Consider the following 18,461-nt stretch of genomic DNA (forward strand, 5'->3'; position numbering starts at 1 on the left):
GATTTCACTATGGAACAGGGAAAGATTTTGAAGGTTGCACTTCCATGAGGCTTGGGGAAGACAATGGCGACGTTTGCATATGAGTTCCTTCATGTACAGTGAAGAAGTGTGTAATACAATGGTGTGTATAGCAATGCATTCCTCCATTACCTACTTATCTCATGATAGTTCTTCCAATAATCTTTGATCGTTTTCTGCCACCATTACAATAACAATCCCTTGTGGAGGCTTCCTATTAAAAGTAAATGCACACGTGATGTCATCAGTGATGTCATGAATGAGATTTGTGATGGCATCTTTGACGTCATGGGTGTTAGTCCTTGCAGTGCACGAGTTATGGTTGCTTAGCTTACTATAACTGTTGAATTTCAGGGGGTTTTCGGTTTTACCTGTAACCATAATGTGCTAATGTACTCTATACGTCTTAGTACGGATGGGTTGCTGCACTACCAAGTCACAGCAGCTAATGCACGTTATACATGCTTTGTTTTCTCCTCTGCAGGCATTTTCAAATATGCGGCTGCTCGCATGAATTAATTCGCCCTGTTATTAAACTGGGCCACAAGAGACAAATAAGAAAAAAGTTTTCCTCTTCTTCAAAAAAACAGTGAGTACCAACCCGCTATTGTAGAATCACTTTATTGGGTCCCCACTGTTTAGTCAGTCTTTTAAAAAAAAAACTCCACAGTTAAAAAAAAAATATACATGTCTTTTCTCACTATAGGGCATATATTACGTGAAGCGCCACTTCTGGGAGCATGCACGACAGGATCTACTCCACCTTACCAGTTCGCCAGCCCCTGAAAGTTTCAGAGGAGGTGAGCAGGTGTCATACAGTAAATTAAGAAAACTGTATTTGAACATTAAGTAAATTAATTTTTGAGTAAATACAGAGATGACAACGCCATTCATTTTTTCATTTGTAGATCTAAGGCTCTCTTGCCACACACACCCTCCACCTATGGTTTTTCACCAAGAGGCAATGCAGAATTGGCGATTGCCCTCCTGTCCTGAAGAAGGTTGAATATTAAGTCACGACACGAGGGGACTGTTTCATCCTCGTTAAGAAAACTCAACTGAAACATGTTGACAATGGTTTTCTAAAGCCCCTGAATACCAACAGAGGGGCACATTGTGAAATAACTGAGTCCTTAATTATATAACTGTTTGACCTATTACTGTGATCTAAACAGAACATCACTTTTTTCTAATTTTTTGTAAACATGATGATGTATGAATGAGTTGTGAATGATTGGTTTGTGAAGGGATGTATTGCAGTTGGTTTGTGGAGCTGACTAATGAATACAAACATTGTAAATATACTTTTTATATGACATATGCATTTGTACAATAAACAGAAAGCTATTATGATATGAATAATAGTTATTTGTCATCTCTGGTCTAGTTGGCCCAATCTTTATATTATATTCAAATCCCCTGTGCTCCTGAGTTTTATACTCCACTTTCATAGATATAAAACCCTGCCTGCATGTAGGTTTGGGGGGGGACATCATTTTGGAATGCATTCAAATGGAATCTGTCTGCTATTTACCAAGACTGAATTGTTTGGAGTTTTCTTAAAGCCTCTGATGATTTGTGTTTCATGAAGGAGGTGCGTTTTTTCTAGAAGAGGTGTTTAATGCCATCGCCAAGTGGTATACCCTCTGTGTAATTATAAAGTAAAGTTTGACTTGTGGGGGTTGCACTCTTTGCCGTTTATGTGTGTGAGTGTTTAACCTTCTATTTATAGAGTTTAAGTCAAAGTATCAAAATGAAGTCAACCATTTAATATTTTGTTCAGTTTTGTGCAATAAGAGAGGCCAATATATTCAAGGTTCAGTTTACAATGTATTGTAAGCAAGGGTAACTATGGAAGTGAACATTAGACAGTGATTTAAACAGTGTTCTTGAAAATTGGCTAGAAAGTAAGGGAAAGATTTTAAGTAAGCATGACATAGTGATACAATACACATGGTACTAATCTAAAATTCGTTCTCATCTCTCACCTTATAAGGATAACAGAGCTGAATGTTGCATATTCATCTGTAATAGCGCTGGCCAGCTGCTAACGTGTTAATTTACGCCCTCTGTAGCATCCGAGATCAGTAACCTGTTAGATCATTAGGGAGCGAGAACATTCGGAAGAACACCTTGCCTCAATATTACATGTGTTTATTACTTTTTACACTTCTTTCTTATCATTTTAATGATATTTGGCGACTTCATCTCATGAACTGGTTGCCCCTAAGAAATGAACTTGTAGATCTGTGGAAAGGCTGCACCGTGTAATCTACCTCTGGAAAGGATGTGCATTTTGTAGGAGTAAAGTTACCGTAGCTCACATAAACAAGTGGACCTCCTCGGTCATCTCTTCCTGATGCTGCCAAACGCTGATGTTTTTAACCAATATGGGAGAATGTTCTAAGGCTAGAGTGTATGTATCTGGAAGTGTGTGTGCATGAAATGCCCAATATAAGTTCATTGTTATGGTAAATTGTTTATGGACACAGGTGCACACATTCATATGGTGCAAACATTTCTTTCCAACCAGACGTGGAAAAGTAGGCCAACAAGTCGTTAATGGATTGACCAGGTTACAGCAGAGGCATAGTGGAACGGAGCAGATGAGCACTGCAACACATTGCTCACCGAATGCACAAACAGTGAACAAAGGTTTCCTACATCACCCTTTCCCTTGTTTGGTAGCACACTAGGCAGAAGGCCAGTCACCAGAAGGGCAGTGCAGGCACAGTCAAATGATCAATGCAGGTTAAAAAATAAAGCAACAATATCAAAGACACACACATACACAAATAACCTAATAGAGGTCTACACTTAGATAATTGATTTTAAATGTGAACTGGTTGCAGTATTTAGTGGATAAAAGCTGACCCACCAAATATGGATGGACATATATCAATGGTTGTACGGGGGCAATCCATTTACACTGAAGACCGGTTTGCCGTGTCCAGCTTTGGTGCTGTGGGGAAAACACCTGACTGTGCCTGAACTCCCTCCCTTCCCTTTCTTGTATTCGGCTGAGTCCCAACAGGCCCCCGTGGCTTGCTGGACCACTTCACACACCAACCACCCTCCTGTTATGAGTGGAGCACCCCCACAACCCCCTACCGTTGACCACTTCCACGCATTACCATACTAGTTCAACAACCATATCCCTTTTGTTCTTGGGTCAGGAATCATGTTGGATCAAGTCTCTAAAATAGTATAGTGGAGAGGGCGACCCTATACATAAAATCTTCACTGGCAGGGCATTTCAATGATATGATTATCGTGTCTCACAACCTGACCTGATTACCCAGAATTACTTTTAATCAAATAGCCCCACAATACCCACAGCAGGATGAGCCTCACCAGTCCTCAAACTACAGATTCTCTCTAGTTATATAGCCAGATGATATAGAGGACTTGTTCTCCTTGACTACAAAAAGACTATGATTTCTAGTCAGGGTATTACAAAAAGCATGACATTTTTTTGCGTCTGACTTTGAAAGGCCCGAAAAAGAAAGGATCCTTAAGAAGCCAATAACAATGGAAATGTACGAATCAGGACAACCTTTCAATGAACTTTGAGTAACAAGATACAAGTGAAGAGAAAATGAACATACTCTTCAAATAATAAATGGAACAGGTGATATAAACTCTGTGATATACCCTCTTAGGTAGCAAAACAAATGTCCTTATCCATAGTGGAACTCAATTTGTTGAGAATAGAGTGGATGGAAATGAACACTGGTTGAGACAAGACACAAGTTAATTGGGTAAAAGCTATGAGGTTAATTCAGTAAAGAGCATTTGTGCATTATGTAGAAGATATGGGGGCTCATTACACGGACAGCGGTAACCATGGCGCTGTTAGCGCCATGGTTGCAGCCGGTATTTTACTGAGTCCGCCAAGGTGAATGGCGGAATTACCGCCCTATTCCAAGGTGTGTGGGGGCGGTAATTCCCCATTCACCATGGCACTTCCCCATTCCCATTTTTGCCCCCATAGGGCTCGATGGGAATGGGGAAGGCAGTAATTACGGTACTGCAAATTGCGGTACCATAATTACCTCCAAGGTCCCTTTGCGGGTCCCGTCCTTAACGGCTGGTAAAACCAGCCGTTAAGGTAGGGTCCCACAAAGGGACCTCGTAGTAAGGCGGTGAGGGTTTACCAGCACTGGTACCCTTACCGGTACCGGTAAACCCTTACCACCATCCGTGTAATGAGGCCCATGGTGTTTATAGTAAGCCTAGAAAAGCAAAGTGAACTTGAGAGGGCATTGTACATGTCACCCAATGCTGCTTCATCGTCCACCCTTAGCAACACTATTTTGAAAGCAAACCTCCCTGAGATGCGGCCGGTATAACCCTGTGTGAGACGATCTATTATTTTGACACTATGGGGGTAATTCATGGAATAAATGTGTGCTGAAATTTGTGGTGCAAGCGTGAAAAAGCTAGCGCACGTGTGTCAATCACACACGTGTGATTCATGGAAGGCCCTGTGCGTGTTTTTCCCGGGATGTGCGCCAAATCCGCACTAACCTTACACGTCACTGCAGCTTTCCAAACGCGTGCGTGCCAGGAACGGGGAAAGGGCACAACTTCTCGTGCACACACCTAAAAAGGGGGCGGACCACGGGGAATGGGGAACAACGCGTGGAAATGTAGGCGTAACATAGGAAGTACTGCTGGGAAACACACGCAATGCACACACGCTAGTGAACAGGAAACAGAAAAGGCTCCATCCACAGATTCACTTACAGACACTGTCCTAATGCTGGGGTGTCTAGATAATTCTATTATAAAAACTTTCAGGGTAGTGCTTCAAAATAGTAAGCCAAATATCCTTTACATGCATTATTAGGTCATCAAGCGTGATAAAAGAAGGCACAAATCCCTCATTCTTAATTGTAATTAAATTTGATTTATTGATTTGTTATATTAACCAAGAAATCATAAGCCATAGCTGGCTAATTACTAAACAGAAAAAGAAACATAAATCCAATGGTTGGAAAAACAATTACACAATGGAAACTCTCGCTTGTTCAGAATTCACACAGTGAGAGGGTTAGTATCATTTCCTGGTGCAAAAAAACATATTTGTGCATAGTGAACAGGAAAAAACAGGATTTTTTTCGGTTCTATAAACAAGTTATTCAATTGTTTTGTAACACAAAATAGCCCAATTTGTAAGACCACTAGTACGGCCAGGTACATACGTTACCCAGCTGTATTTTGGGGGGGACAGAACAATCAAATCAGAGTGTCAATTGAATTGCAACAGCAGAGGACCAAAACCATCGGTCTATGCCAGGGGGAGGGGCCCCCTATCAAGTTGTAAAGGTCAATTGTTCTGTAACACGAAATAGCCCAATTTGTAAGACCACTACTACGGCCAGGTACATAAGTTACCCAGCTGTATTTTGGGGGGGACAGAACAATCAAATCAGAGTGTCAATTGAATTGCAAGAGCAGAGGACCAAAACCATCGGTCTACGCCAGGGGGAGGGGCCCCCTATCAAGTTGTAAAGGTCAAAAAGGGCACATAAAGTGCTAGGCCTTGGGGCGTTTCGACTGGAGAATGGAACACCTTTGTCTGGGCCTCCGGTTTGGAAATCTCTGTATGATGTAGGGGAAGAACAAAAGGAAAATAAGAAAAGAAAAGGTAAAGAATGAGAACTTAAATAAGGCCTCAATACCTGTTTAAAAAGCAAAAATGCTAACATGATAAAGTATTGCTGCCTAAGCATGCAATCTGAGTAAAAGATATTGATATTGTAATACCAACACAAACAGTCATAATCTGAATTGTTAAAAAGGGGAGGAGCGGCCAACCTGTGGTTGAGAGCCGCTGGACTTCGCCGCGGCAGAGTGGGATCCTGTCTCACTTTAGGAACCTGGCATCCACGTGCAGAGTGGTTCGGCTGGTACAAGGTGGGTACACCTACAAGGGAGGGTGTTTAGTGGTCCCTTGTGTAGTAAGAAGGGTCACCTTACGGGGTTAAACTCAAAAAAATGCAAATAGAGAAACACAGAGAAAAGCGCCATTAGAGCATTGTGTTAGTGTGTCACATCGGTACAGAGAAACCTCAGAACCCGTACTACCTTAGAGGGGAGTCCTAATGGATAGGTCCCCAGTCGGGAGGGGAAGGTCAGCCAGCTAGGAATAAGGCTTTTAAAGCGAGCCTCTAGTGCACACAAGTGCTTACCTGTGATGGAATCGCTAATTCCAAATCTTTCTTCATGCTCCGTTGTGGCTACAGATTTCCTACCGCCGTGAGGGAGTTGTACCAGTGAATGATTGGGTGCGCATGCACTGGGGACTAGTGGGAAATAGTCCGGCGCATGCATAAAGCACAGGTGGCTGTAGCGTTGTTATGACACCGCTAATGCAATCGCGGCCGCCAAGGAGGAGGCTGTGAGTGGCTGAAAACATGCAGGAGGCTGCTGGAGTGTCCCTCTCAGGTGCAGTCCTAGGTATGTTCCTCCGAGCATGCGCCCTCAGCGGTGTTGAGGGACTCTCTTTATTCCCAAGTGACCTTGGCCTCATTCAGGCCGTGGGTTAGAGTCTGGAGCTTAGAAATCCACCATGCTTCCTTATGTTTGAGAGCGTTTTTGATGTTGGTATTACTCTCCAGCTTATCGGTCACCCACCAAGTCATGTCATCTGGACTATGGTGGTATTCAAGAAAGTGGGGGACCAATGGGGCATTCTGTGTCTTACAGCGGATACGTGAGTGGTGCTCATTTATCCTTTTCTTGACCGGTCTTTGGGTCTGTCCCACATACCGTAGGCCCCAGGGACATTCAATCTAGTAGATTGCATTCATGGTTTTGCAATTCGAAAAATGTCTGAGTGCCCAATCTTTGTTACCAATCTTAAATGTTTTAACCTTCTTGGTTAATTTACACGCTACACATTGGCCGCATGGGTGGTGGCCCGAGAGATCCCTCAAGTCCCAAAGTGTTGTCCTAGTGGTTTTCTTTAAGCGTGCATGAGTTAGATGCTCCTTTAAATTCCTAGCACGTTTAAGTGCCATTCTGGGTGGTGCTTCATTGGGCAAACTCCACTGTATTAATGGCCAACATTTCTTTATAATCTGCTGTACTTTGGTGGTATTCTGTCCAAAGGTGGTAACACATGTTAATCTGTCTTTGTCAGTGCTCCTGTTTTTGGAGTAAGGAGGGCTTCACGGGGGGTGTATAATGCTCTTTTGCTAGTATTCCTTACCAATTTCTTCTGGTATCCCCTAGCCCTTAATCTTTGTTCTAATTCCGCTGCATGTTCTTTGAATTGTCCAATTTCCGTACAGTTTCGTCGTACTCTTAGAAATTGCCCATAAGGCAAATTGTTAATGTTAATGTTAATGTTAAAGGACATTTGTACCGCGCACTATCACCACCGGAGTGGTCCCTTGGCGCACTGGCGGCTCTGAAAGAGGGAGGGAGAGGTGGGTTAGTGGGTGGAGGCTGGAAAAGTGCAAGATTGCAGTGATGTGCTGTTGGCAGCCTCAGCCCGGTGGTTCCGTCAGCTGGGCCTGGGGTGTATGCGGCCGGTAGTCGTCGTGTGCTGATGTGCGAGTCTATGTGTGTTCTTTGTTTTGTTGTTGCAGTGTAGTGAAGTTTGTGCGGTTTGTTGTGCTGGAGGTTTGTGGTTGTGTTTGGTTTGGAGTTTGAGAGGTGTGTGCAGAGAAGGAAATTGTTAGTGGTATTGGTTAGTTGGTATCTCTATCCTGGATTGACCAGTTGGGCTTGTGTAATCTTACCTGACGGGGTGCTTGCACACCCTGTGCCTCAGGAGGTACGTGCCCGTTTTTGCATTCGAGGCCGCTTGAGCATTTAGCTGTCCCCTCTGTCCGCTCCCTCAATAACTTTGCATGCTCCTCACCCAAACCCACATGACTAGCGCACCTGCTAGTGTCAATACTTCCGATTGTGTGGTGATTGGTGGTATCTCGTCCGTTCCACAACCCTGTGGTACCTAGTTGTGGCTGTACGGGCGGTGGGGGATGATAAGGATTGGCTGGAGTTGTTGCTTCTGTCTCCCTGGGTCTCGCAGGTGGACCCCTGTGTCCAGCGTCAGCCCTACTGGTGCTCAGAGTACTGCTGTCAGTTCTAGGGGCTTATCAATGTCCTTGCCTGTTGAGTCATTTGATTTATTGTTGTTTCAGTTTTAGTCTATGGTGTTGAAGAGCCAGGTTTTTCGCGGCTAAGTGGTAGAAGGCGGTGCCTCCGAGTTTTTTCTTGATGTAAGGTTTTTGTTCCAGTCGGATTTCGTTGGTTGACCTGAGCGGTCTCATTGGCTTGTAGATTGTTATGTTATTTTCTTTTGTAGGAATTCTGCTCCTTGTCCGCAAATGGCCCTGTGCGTTATGCACATTGTTTTGAAGATGATACAGTGTTTTACTGGGAGCCAGTGTAGTGTTTTTAGCACCGGGGTGATGTGGTCTCTTCTGGATAGTTTGAGGAGTAGTCTGGCTGCTGTGTTTTGGATCCGTTGTAGCTTCTTCAATAGGTATTCCGGTATACCGAGGTAGAGGCTGTTTGCATAGTCGATACTTGACATGATGAGGCCGACGATAGTGAGTGTTTTGTGTGTGAAGGAGAGGAAAGGTAGTATTTTTCTTGCCGTGTGGAGGAGGAAGAAGCATTTTTTGACTGTTACGTTTATTTGCGGTTCTAAGTTTAGGGTGTTGTCCATACGGACTCCCAGATTTTTTACTACCTTAGATGGTGATGGTGCAGATCCCATTTCTGTTGGCCACGGGATGGCGGTTTCCTTCTCTTGGTCTTTGGATATGATCATGATTTCTGTTTTTCCTGGGTTGATTTTCAGGTTGTTGGCATTCATCCAGTTGAAGACTTCTTTTAGACAGTCGGTTAAGTTTGAATGATCGGCTTGGGTGTCTTTGATCTTGTAGATGATTTGAGTGTCATCTGCGTAGTTGTAGCATTTAATGTTCTTGAAGATTCTGATTACTGGGGTTTGGTAGATGTTGAAGTACAGTGGTGATAGTGAGGATCCTTGTGGTACTCCGCAGTCGTTGACTCGTGGGATGGATTTGAAGGGTTTGATCCAAACGGTTTCAGTTCTGTCTGCTAGGAATGATTTAGTCCAGTGTAGCGCTTTGTCTGTTATGCCTATGTCTTCTAGTCTTTTGGTTAGGGTGTCATGGCTAACTGTGTCGAAGGCTGCGGAGAGGTCGAGCAGAATAAGGGCAGATGTTGTGTTGGAGTCTGCGTTTGTTTTTAGGTCATCCCATATGGATAGTAGTGCTGTTTCTGTACCTGTTGTGGGTCTGAAGCCGACTTGAGCTTGGTCTAGCAGGTGGTGTTCTTCAACGTATTCTTGGGTTAGTTTGTATACGTAGGTTTCGAGGAGTTTGGCTGGGTAGGGGATGTTGGAGATTGGTCTGTAGTTGGAGAGATCATCTACGTCCCCGCTTGTGTTTTTCAGAAGTGGTTTGATGTAAGCCGATTTGAAGATCCTTGGTACGGTTCCTGTTGCCAGTGATAGATTTAGAAGGTTTCTGAAGTATTCTGCTGGCGTTCCTTGTGTGTGGATTGATTTGTAGATGTACGGGAGACAGGCATCCATCGGTGAGCCCGCTTTCTTGCTGTGTTTTACCAGCATTGCGAATGCCTCTGCTGATATTTCAGGGAGGTTATTGAGTTTGTGCTACGGTTCTGAGTTAGGTTTGTTTGGTTGTATGTCGCTGCTGGTTGGCCTCTGTTGGATGGTTTGTCGGATGTCATTGATTTTCTTTTTGAAGTGGTCTGCAAGGTTGTTGCATAGTTTCTCCGAGGGGGTTGGGGTGTTGTCACAGCCTGGTGGGTTTCTTATTTCTTTAATGATGCAGAACATTTCTTTTTGTGTGTTGGTGGCATTTGTGATTCTGTCATCATAATGCCTTCTCTTTGCCTTTTGAATTTCCTTCTTGTATGCGCGAATTTGCTTCTGGAACAGTGGTTTTTTGTCTGGGTTGTAATCTTTGCTCCATTCCGTTTCCATCTTTTTGTTTTCTTTTTTCATGGTGCTTAGTAGTGGGGTAAACCATTTTGCCATTGCTCTCTTTTTTGATGGTGTGAATGTTTTTTATGGGGCCATCTTGTCAATTGTATCTGCAATCCATTTGTGTAATATCTCAGCTTTCCCGTCTAGGTCAGCTAGGTCTAGTTCTGTTGTTGAGGGCTTGGTTAACTCCAGTTGTTCGAATAGGCTGCCTTTTTGACGTCTTTCCAGTTTCTTTTTGTGGTGGTTGTGAGTTTAGGAGGTTGGATGTAGACTTGAGTAGGCAGAGTGATTACGAATGGGATGATGAGATGGTCGCTCCACAGTATTTGTATTGGCGGTGCCGTGGTGATGAGTTTTTCCTCGGCAAATATTGCGTCCAGGGTGTGTCCTGCCGAGTGAGTTGCCCCTTTTACTAGTTGTCGTAGTTTCATGGTGGCGAGTTGTTCAATCAGTGAGTTTTGGGAGTTGGCATGACTGTCTTCGAACCAGATGTTGAAGTCCCCCAGTATGATTAGGTGTTCGTGGTTATTGGCTATGTTGGTTATGGCTTCTATGAAGTTGTCGACGAAGGATGCATCATAAATTGGGGGTCTGTTCACCGGGATGAATGTGACGTTGGTTTTTGGGCTAGCTGTTAGGTGTATGACCATGGACTCGCAGTTGAGGATGTTGAGTGGTTTGTCTGTTCTTATTTTTAGCTACTCTTTAAATGCTATTGCGATGCCTCCCCCTTTTTTGTTTTTCCTGTTTATTTGAAGGCATATAAAGTTTGCTAGAAGGCAGCTTTGGAGTGTGATTTTGTAGTTGTCATCCAGTCAAGTTTCTGTGATGAAGAGGATGTCAATGCCGTTGTCGTCGAGTAGGTCGAAGATCTCTCTAGAGTGTTTTGACATGGATCTTGCATTTATTAGATTGCAGTGGAGTTTAGAGGTGTAGTTTGGTTTGGCTTTTTTTGTTAGGGTCGTTTTCTGATCTTGTTCAGGAGCAGGTTTCAGGTTGTCGGCGTCCTCGAGTAGTTCTTCTAGGTTTAGTCTAGGGTTTTTGTTTTCATCTGGTTCGTCTTCCAGGGGATGTGGTTGTGGGTTGGGGGTTCTTCTTGCTTTGGTGATGTAAGGTGTTATTGCTTCAGTTGTGTGCTTGTTGTGTCTGGTGGGGTTCGTCCTTCTTCTTCGTGATTTTGGTAGGTTGTTCAATGTAGTTGGTTCGATCTGGTGAGCAGGTCTCAGCGAGGTATGGAGTTAGGTAAAGGGATTTGTCTCTTCTTTCAGTGTTGGTCCGATTTTCGAACTTGTCTGTGGGGGTGTGTTCTGTTGTTGCGGTTCTTAGTTGCAGTTTCGGAGTGTTTGTTCTTTCTTCTTTTCTTTCCCTCTGGGTGGGTCGTTTGCGCGGCATTGTACGATTCCGAGTTGTTTTAGTCTTGTTGTTGTCTCGGTCGGGGTATAAGGGTGGAGTTAAGGGTTGTATAGTTATGTAGTTGGGTTTTAACAGTGGCTCTCTTTAGTCTCCGTCTCCCTGAGCGTGGTTCACTGTGGTGAGCTAACCATGTATGTTTAGGGGCTGGGCACGTGCTGGCCCTGGAATGACTTTGAGGGGCGTAGCTAGGGCTTACTTCCTTGATGTCGTCAGGGTATCAAAGCCCTGCTCGGTTTGAGAGACAGGTCTATTAATGCAGTCTGAATATGATGCAATGTAATATGGAGACGGAACCCTACTACACGAGAGACCTGTATCGTGGGAGAGAGGCCTATCACTGCAATCTAAATATCGTACTATGCAGTCTAATATCACAGGTGCAATTGGGGACAGAACCCCAGCTAGATTTGAGAGACCTGTATAGTGGGAGAGAGGTCTAGCAGTGCAATCTGAATATCGTACTATGCAGTCTAATATCACACAGTGCAATTTGGGCACAGAGGCCCTGCTCTCAGTGCAGTTTGGAGATCAGACAATGCAATTTGGGCACGGCGGCCCTGCTATCAATGCAGTTTGGAGAACAGACAATGCAATTTGGGCACGGCGGCCCTGCTAAGTTTGAGACACCTATATAGTGGGAGAGAGGCCTATCAATGCAGTTGGAGAACAGACAATGCAGTTTGGGTACGGCGGTCCTGCTATCAGTGCAGTTTGGAGAACAGACAATGCAATTTGGGCACGGCGGCCCTGCTAAGTTTGAGGCACCTGTATAGTGGGAGAGAGGCCTATCAATGCAGTTTGGAGAACAGACAATACAGTTTGGGTACGACGGCCCTGCTATCAGTGCAGTTTGGAAAACAGACAATGCAATTTGGGCACAGCGGCCCTGCTAAGTTTGAGACACCTGTATAGTGGGAGAGAGGCCTATCAATGCAGTTTGGAGAACAGACCATGCAGTTTGGGTACGGCGGCCCTGCTATCAGTGCAGTTTGGAGAACAGACAATGCAATTTGGGCACGGCGGCCCTGCTAAGTTTGAGACACCTGTATAGTGGGAGAGAGGCCTATCAATGCAGTTTGGAGAACAGACAATGCAGTTTGGGTACGGCGGCCCTGCTATCAGTGCAGTTTGGAGAACAGACAATGGGCCTCATTACGATCCAGGCGGTAAGTTACCGCCTGGGCCGTGACTTTACCACCATGGCGTAAACTACGTTTACGCCATGGTGGTTGGCGGATTTACCTCCCCATTCCAACCTTGGCGGGGCGGTAAATCCCCATTTTCCCATTTTCCCTTCCCCATTCCCATTTTGCCCCATAGGGCATAATGGGAGTGGGGAAGGCGTTAATTATGCCACCGTAAATTACGGTGGCGTAATTAACTCCATGGTCCCTTAGCGCCATGGATTTTAACACCTGCTAAAAGCAGGTGTCAAAACCTCCATGGCGCTAAGGGACCTCGTAATTGGCGGTAAGGGGTCGGCGAAGCTAACGCTGGCGTAAACCCCTTACCGCCAGGGTCGTAATGAGGCCCAATGCAATTTGGGCACGGCGGCCCTGCTAAGTTTGAGACACCTGTATAGTGGGAGAGAGGCCTATCAATGCAGTTTGGAGAACAGACAATGCAGTTTGGGTACGGCGGCCCTGCTATCAGTGCAGTTTGGAGAACAGACAATGCAATTTGGGCACGGCAGCCTTGCTAAGATTGAGACATCTGTATAGTGGGAGAGAGGCCTATCAATGCAGTTTGGAGTACAGACAATGCAGTTTGGGTACAGCGGCCCTGTTATCAATGCCTTTTGGGGCAACGGGGCCAGGCATCTAGGGTAGAGCTGTACCTCTCCCAACCCCAGCCCCCCTACCTTACTGGTCCTTGTAGTTGCTGGTTGACGGCTGGCCACTGGGTTGGCTTCCCCTGCGGACACCTGCTGACACTTCCTGGAGTCGCCTCTGTTGGAGTCGCCCTTGGCCTCGGGGCCCTTCGCCGCTGGAGGCTGCCGGGCAGAGGGCTGTCCTGGGAGGACCGGTGATGAAGTGTGGATGCACCAATGGGAGGGAGGGAGGGCGGGAGGACTGGGGAACCTCACCTCACCTGCCACTCCTTCGGGTGGCGGAGTGAGCCGGGTGCAGCTGGTGAATACACCAGGTAAAGGCCGATTTGAGATGGCCAATCAGGGTCCGGGGCGGGCTGGCAGGCGGAAGGAGTGCTGGATGGGAGTGCGGAAAGGCCGGGAAGGAAGCGGATGCGAGGCCGGTGCAGGGGCCTCAGGTGGTGAGAGGGGCTCACACAAGGCCCAGGAGCCTTTTTTTCCAAAAAACTCACCTCACCTGCAGCTCCTTCGGGTGGCAGAGTGAGCCGGGTGCAGCTGGTGAATACACCAGGCAAAGACCGATTTGAGATGGCCAATCAGGGTCCGGGGGCGGGCTGGGAGGCGGGAGGAGTGCTGGATGGGAGTGCGGAAAGGCCGGGAAGGAAGCGGGTGAGAGGCCGGTGCAGGGGCCTCAGGTGGTGAGAGGGGCTCACACAAGGCCCAGGAGCCTTTTTTTCCAAAAAACTCACCTCACCTGCAGCTCCTTCGGGTGGCGGAGTGAGCCGGGTGCAGCTGGTGAATACACCAGGCAAAGGCCGATTCGAGATGGCCAATAAGGGTCCGGGGGCGGGCTGGGAGCAGGAGGAGTGCTGGATGGGAGTGCGGAAAGGCTGGGAAGGAAGCGGGTGCAAGGCCAGTGCAGGGGCCTCAGGTGGTGAGAGGGGCTCACACAAGGCCTAGGAGCCTTTTTTTCCAAAAAACTCACCTCACCTGCAGCTCCTTCGGGTGGTGGAGTGAGCCGGGTGCAGCTGGTGAATACACCAAGCAAAGGCCGATTTGAGATGGCCAATCAGGGTACGGGGGCGGGCTGGGAGGCGGGAGGAGTGCTGGATGGGAGTGCGGAAAGGCTGGGAAGGATGCGGGTGCGAGGCCGGTGCAGGGGCCTCAGGTGGTGAGAGGGGCTCACACAAGGCCCAGGAGCCTTTTTTTCCAAAAAACTCACCTCACCTGCAGCTCCTTCGGGTCTGTACTTTGGTGGTATTCTGTCCAAAGGTGGTAACACATGTTAATCTGTCTTTGTCAGTGCTCCTGTTTTTGGGAGTAATGAGGGCTTCACGGGGGGTGTATAATGCTCTTTTGCTAGTATTCCTTACCAATTTCTTCTGGTATCCCCTATCCCTCAATCTTTGTTCTAATTCTGCTGCATGTTCTTTGAATTGTCCAATTTCCGTACAGTTTCGTCGTATTCTTAGAAAATGCCCATAAGGCAAATTGTTCCGTAAATTGCTGTGGTGATTGCTACTGTAATGCAGTAGCGTATTGCGATCTGTTTCCTTTCTGAATAGATTACAGGAACGTTTGTCTTCATTGACTTCTATTCTCAGGTCTAGGAAGTTGATGCTTTCGAGGCTGCAATCCATAGTGAATTGGATTTCCCTGGTTTGCTGGTTCAGTCATCCGTGAAAGTCATTGAGTGTTGTCATTGCCCCATGCCAAATAAAGATGATGTCATCTATATACCTGAACCAATTGGTAATATGGCTAAGGTATGGATTCTGTTGTGCAAACACATATCTTTCTTCGTAATTCGCCATAAAGATAACTGCCAAGGTTGGAGCGAAGGCAGCTCCCATGGCCGTTCCGTTGGTCTGCATGAAATAGTCATCATTAAATGTGAAATAGTTTTTAGTAAGAGCCAGTTCCAGGAGTTCAGCAATAAAGTTGACTGGAACCCGTTTGTCTGTCAAATGGTTAGTGAGGTGGTCCCTGATGCATTCTATTGCTGCTTCCAGTGGAATGTTGGAATAGAGTGCAGCAATATCCATTGTCACCAGTACGTCTGTAGTCTTATTGAAAGGGAGGTTCTCGAATGTATTGATGGTGAACTTTGTATCCTTGAGGTATGTTCTTGTAGTCTGGCTCAACAGCTTCAGGAAAAGATCTACAAATTTGCAGATCGGTTCCAAAATGAACCGCACCCGGAGACAATGGGTCTCCCTGGTTTTTTTTTTATGTCCTTGTGGATTTTTGGGAGGGCATAAAATGCTGGTACTCTACCCTCTGATGTGTTAAGATATTTTTATTCTTTTTCCGTGATCCAACCTTGTTCGAGAGCGAATCTAGTCGTCTCTTCGATGATGTTTTTGATGTCCTCAGTTGGATCCTTTTTAATTCTTTTGTAGTTAGTTGCATCATTGAGCAGTGTTAACACCATCAGTTTATATTGGCTGGTACTTTGGATAACAATACCTCCTCCTTTGTCAGCACTCTTTATAAGGATCTTAGTGTTGTTTTTTTCAAGTTCTTTGAGTGCCCTACGTTCTGCGTTGGACAGATTGTGGCGTATTGGCTTAGGATCATTCTGTAGTTTGCTAACTTCCTCACGAATGCATTTTTCAAATGTTATTACTGAATCCGGAATGTCACTATCGTTCGGGGTAAATGAAGACTCAGGGTGCAAACCAGTGTCTTCTGGTTGGTCATCGTACTCAGAGTCCTGAAAATGTTTCTTAAGGCGTATGGTTCTAAAAAAAACCTTGAAGTTCATTATCCAGTACGAACCAATCAGTTGGATTGGTAGGAACATAGGATAGTCCTTTAGAAAGGACAGAAAGTTCTGTCTTGGTGGACTTGTGTCTGATAGATTAAACACTGGTATCTCCTCTGAGGAGGTTAGACCTAGCGGCGGTTGCGTCGTCGCCCTCTGCTGGGTCTCCAGGGTGGATATTGGAACATGGGCCTGGGTTGGGGGCCCCAGTAAGGTCCTTGGGGCCCCCATTGGCCTAAAAAAGGCAGTGGTTGAGAGAATGGCGGGAAAGTCATGTTCCTATTTGGCCTTTGTGGGCCATAGGCATTGTTGGGATCTTCCTGGCTCGAATCTGAGCCTGAACTAGATGTATCACTGAATGAGACCCACTTTCTTTTTTGTTTGTAGGCTGCCGCCTGGTTTTGCATCCTTTCTTTCTCTTTATTTTCTTTGTATTCCGGGCTCAGATATGGATATATGGTTTCCAACTTAAAGTTTTTTATATCCTTGGCCAATTTTTTATGCTTTTTTTCTAGTGTTTCAGACATAAACTGGTCCATAGTGGTGTTAATCTCTTTTAGTTTTTCTCTGGCATTTTCCAGGCTCGTGTTGGTCAGGAATTTCTCTTCCTCCTTTTTCAATTCCCCCTGTATTTTTGTGTGGATTCTCCCTGCTGCATTTAGTGGAGATTTGACTAAAACCTAGCATATATTCGGGATCATCCAAAAATAGAGCCGGTTCGTTCCTAACCAGTAAGCCCAATGGTACCAGGCTTGCTCTAAGGTACTCGCATAAAAAATGCCCATGCACTTCAGTACAAAAGCATTTTTTCTTCAGTTTCAATCGTTCCTCACCTGAGGAGGTGGTTGCAATTAGTTTGTTAGCTCCTTGCATATTAAACATGGAGGGACCTAGTATCATATTCCTGATCTGGTCTTCCGAGAAACTCAATGTATGGTCCATGATCAAAATGAACGAGCGGGGGAAGGTCCACGCAACAAGAGGATGACGCAAATGGTAGGGATAGGTAAGACAGATCCCTGACAGCGAAGAACCCCCACGGCTATCCCAGGCTGGCCCACAGGCAGCTCCTTGAAATTAGAATTTATCAAATCCAAATTCTCTCAAATGGTTTGGTCAATAGACCATGTTTTGCAAAAATTGTCATACAAATAGTCATAGATCCCTATTACAGTGAAACTGTAACTTTATACCTTTTAACGAAAAGGAGAGCCCCTACTGTGAAAGGAAAAAGGGCTGCAGTACAATGGGAAACAGAAAAGGCTCGATCCACAGATTCAATTACAGACACTGTCCTAATGCTGGGGTGTCTAGATAATTCTACTATTAAAACTTTCAGGGTAGTGCTTCAAAATAGTAAGCCAAATATCCTTTACATGCATTATTAGGTCATTAAGCGTGATAGAAGAAGGCACAAATCCCTCGTTCTTAATTGTAATTAAATTCAATTCATTGATTTTTTATATTAACTAAGAAATCATAAGCCATAGCTGGCTAATTACTAAACAGAAAAAGAAACATAAATCCAATGGTTGGAAAAACAATTACACAATGGAAATTCTCGCTTGTTCAGAAATCACACAGTGAGAGGATTAGTATCATTCAGTGGTGCAAAAAAACATATTTGTGCACAGTGAACAGGAAAAAACAGGATTTTTTTTGGTTCTATCAACAAGTTATTCAATTGTTCTGTAACACAAAATAGCCCAATTTGTAAGACCAGTAGTACGGCCAGGTACATAAGTTACCCTGCTGTATTTTGGGGGGGACAGAACAATCAAATCAGAGTGTCAATTGAATTGCAAGAGCAGAGGACCAAAACCATCGGTCTACACCAGGGGGAGGGGCCCCCTATCAAGTTGTAAAGGTCAAAAAGGGCACATAAAGTGCTAGGCCTCGCTGGGTGATTATGATGCTCTCTTCACACCATCGCGCGCCGACAATGAAGGACGGAAGAGGATCTGGAAGGACATGGTGGGTGCCATCAATGCAGAGGGGGTGGCACCCTGCAACATCAAACACGTCCAGAAGCGCTGGGAGGACTACAAGTCCAGGACCCTCAAGAAGGCCCAGCACCTCTTGGACGTAGCGGATGAAGTGGGGCATCGGGTCCTCCTTACCAACCAGCAAATGAGGGTCCTGGAGCAAATTCGCCAGTGCTTCACCACCAGATCCTCAGGATGCAGTCCCGTCTGAAATCGAGCGGTAAGTGCCCATGCATTCCCGTTTAAAACTGTGCATGTTGCAATGTGGTGGTAGTTAGCTACTTGGCTGTATGTGTGACATGGTCATGTATGGATGTGTGTGTGCAGGGACATGATGGTGCTGCAGGTGAGTCCAGTCAGGCGTGACCCACATGGATGATGTATGTGTTACAATGCATCATGCGCAGAAGCATGCGGAATGCACATATGTATACATGCCTGTTTTTTGTACTTGGACATGTTTGG

This window comes from Ambystoma mexicanum, chromosome 6q (genome assembly GCF_040938575.1).
Source record: "Ambystoma mexicanum isolate Mex_15411 chromosome 6q, UKY_AmexF1_1, whole genome shotgun sequence".
NCBI lineage: Eukaryota > Metazoa > Chordata > Amphibia > Caudata > Ambystomatidae > Ambystoma > Ambystoma mexicanum.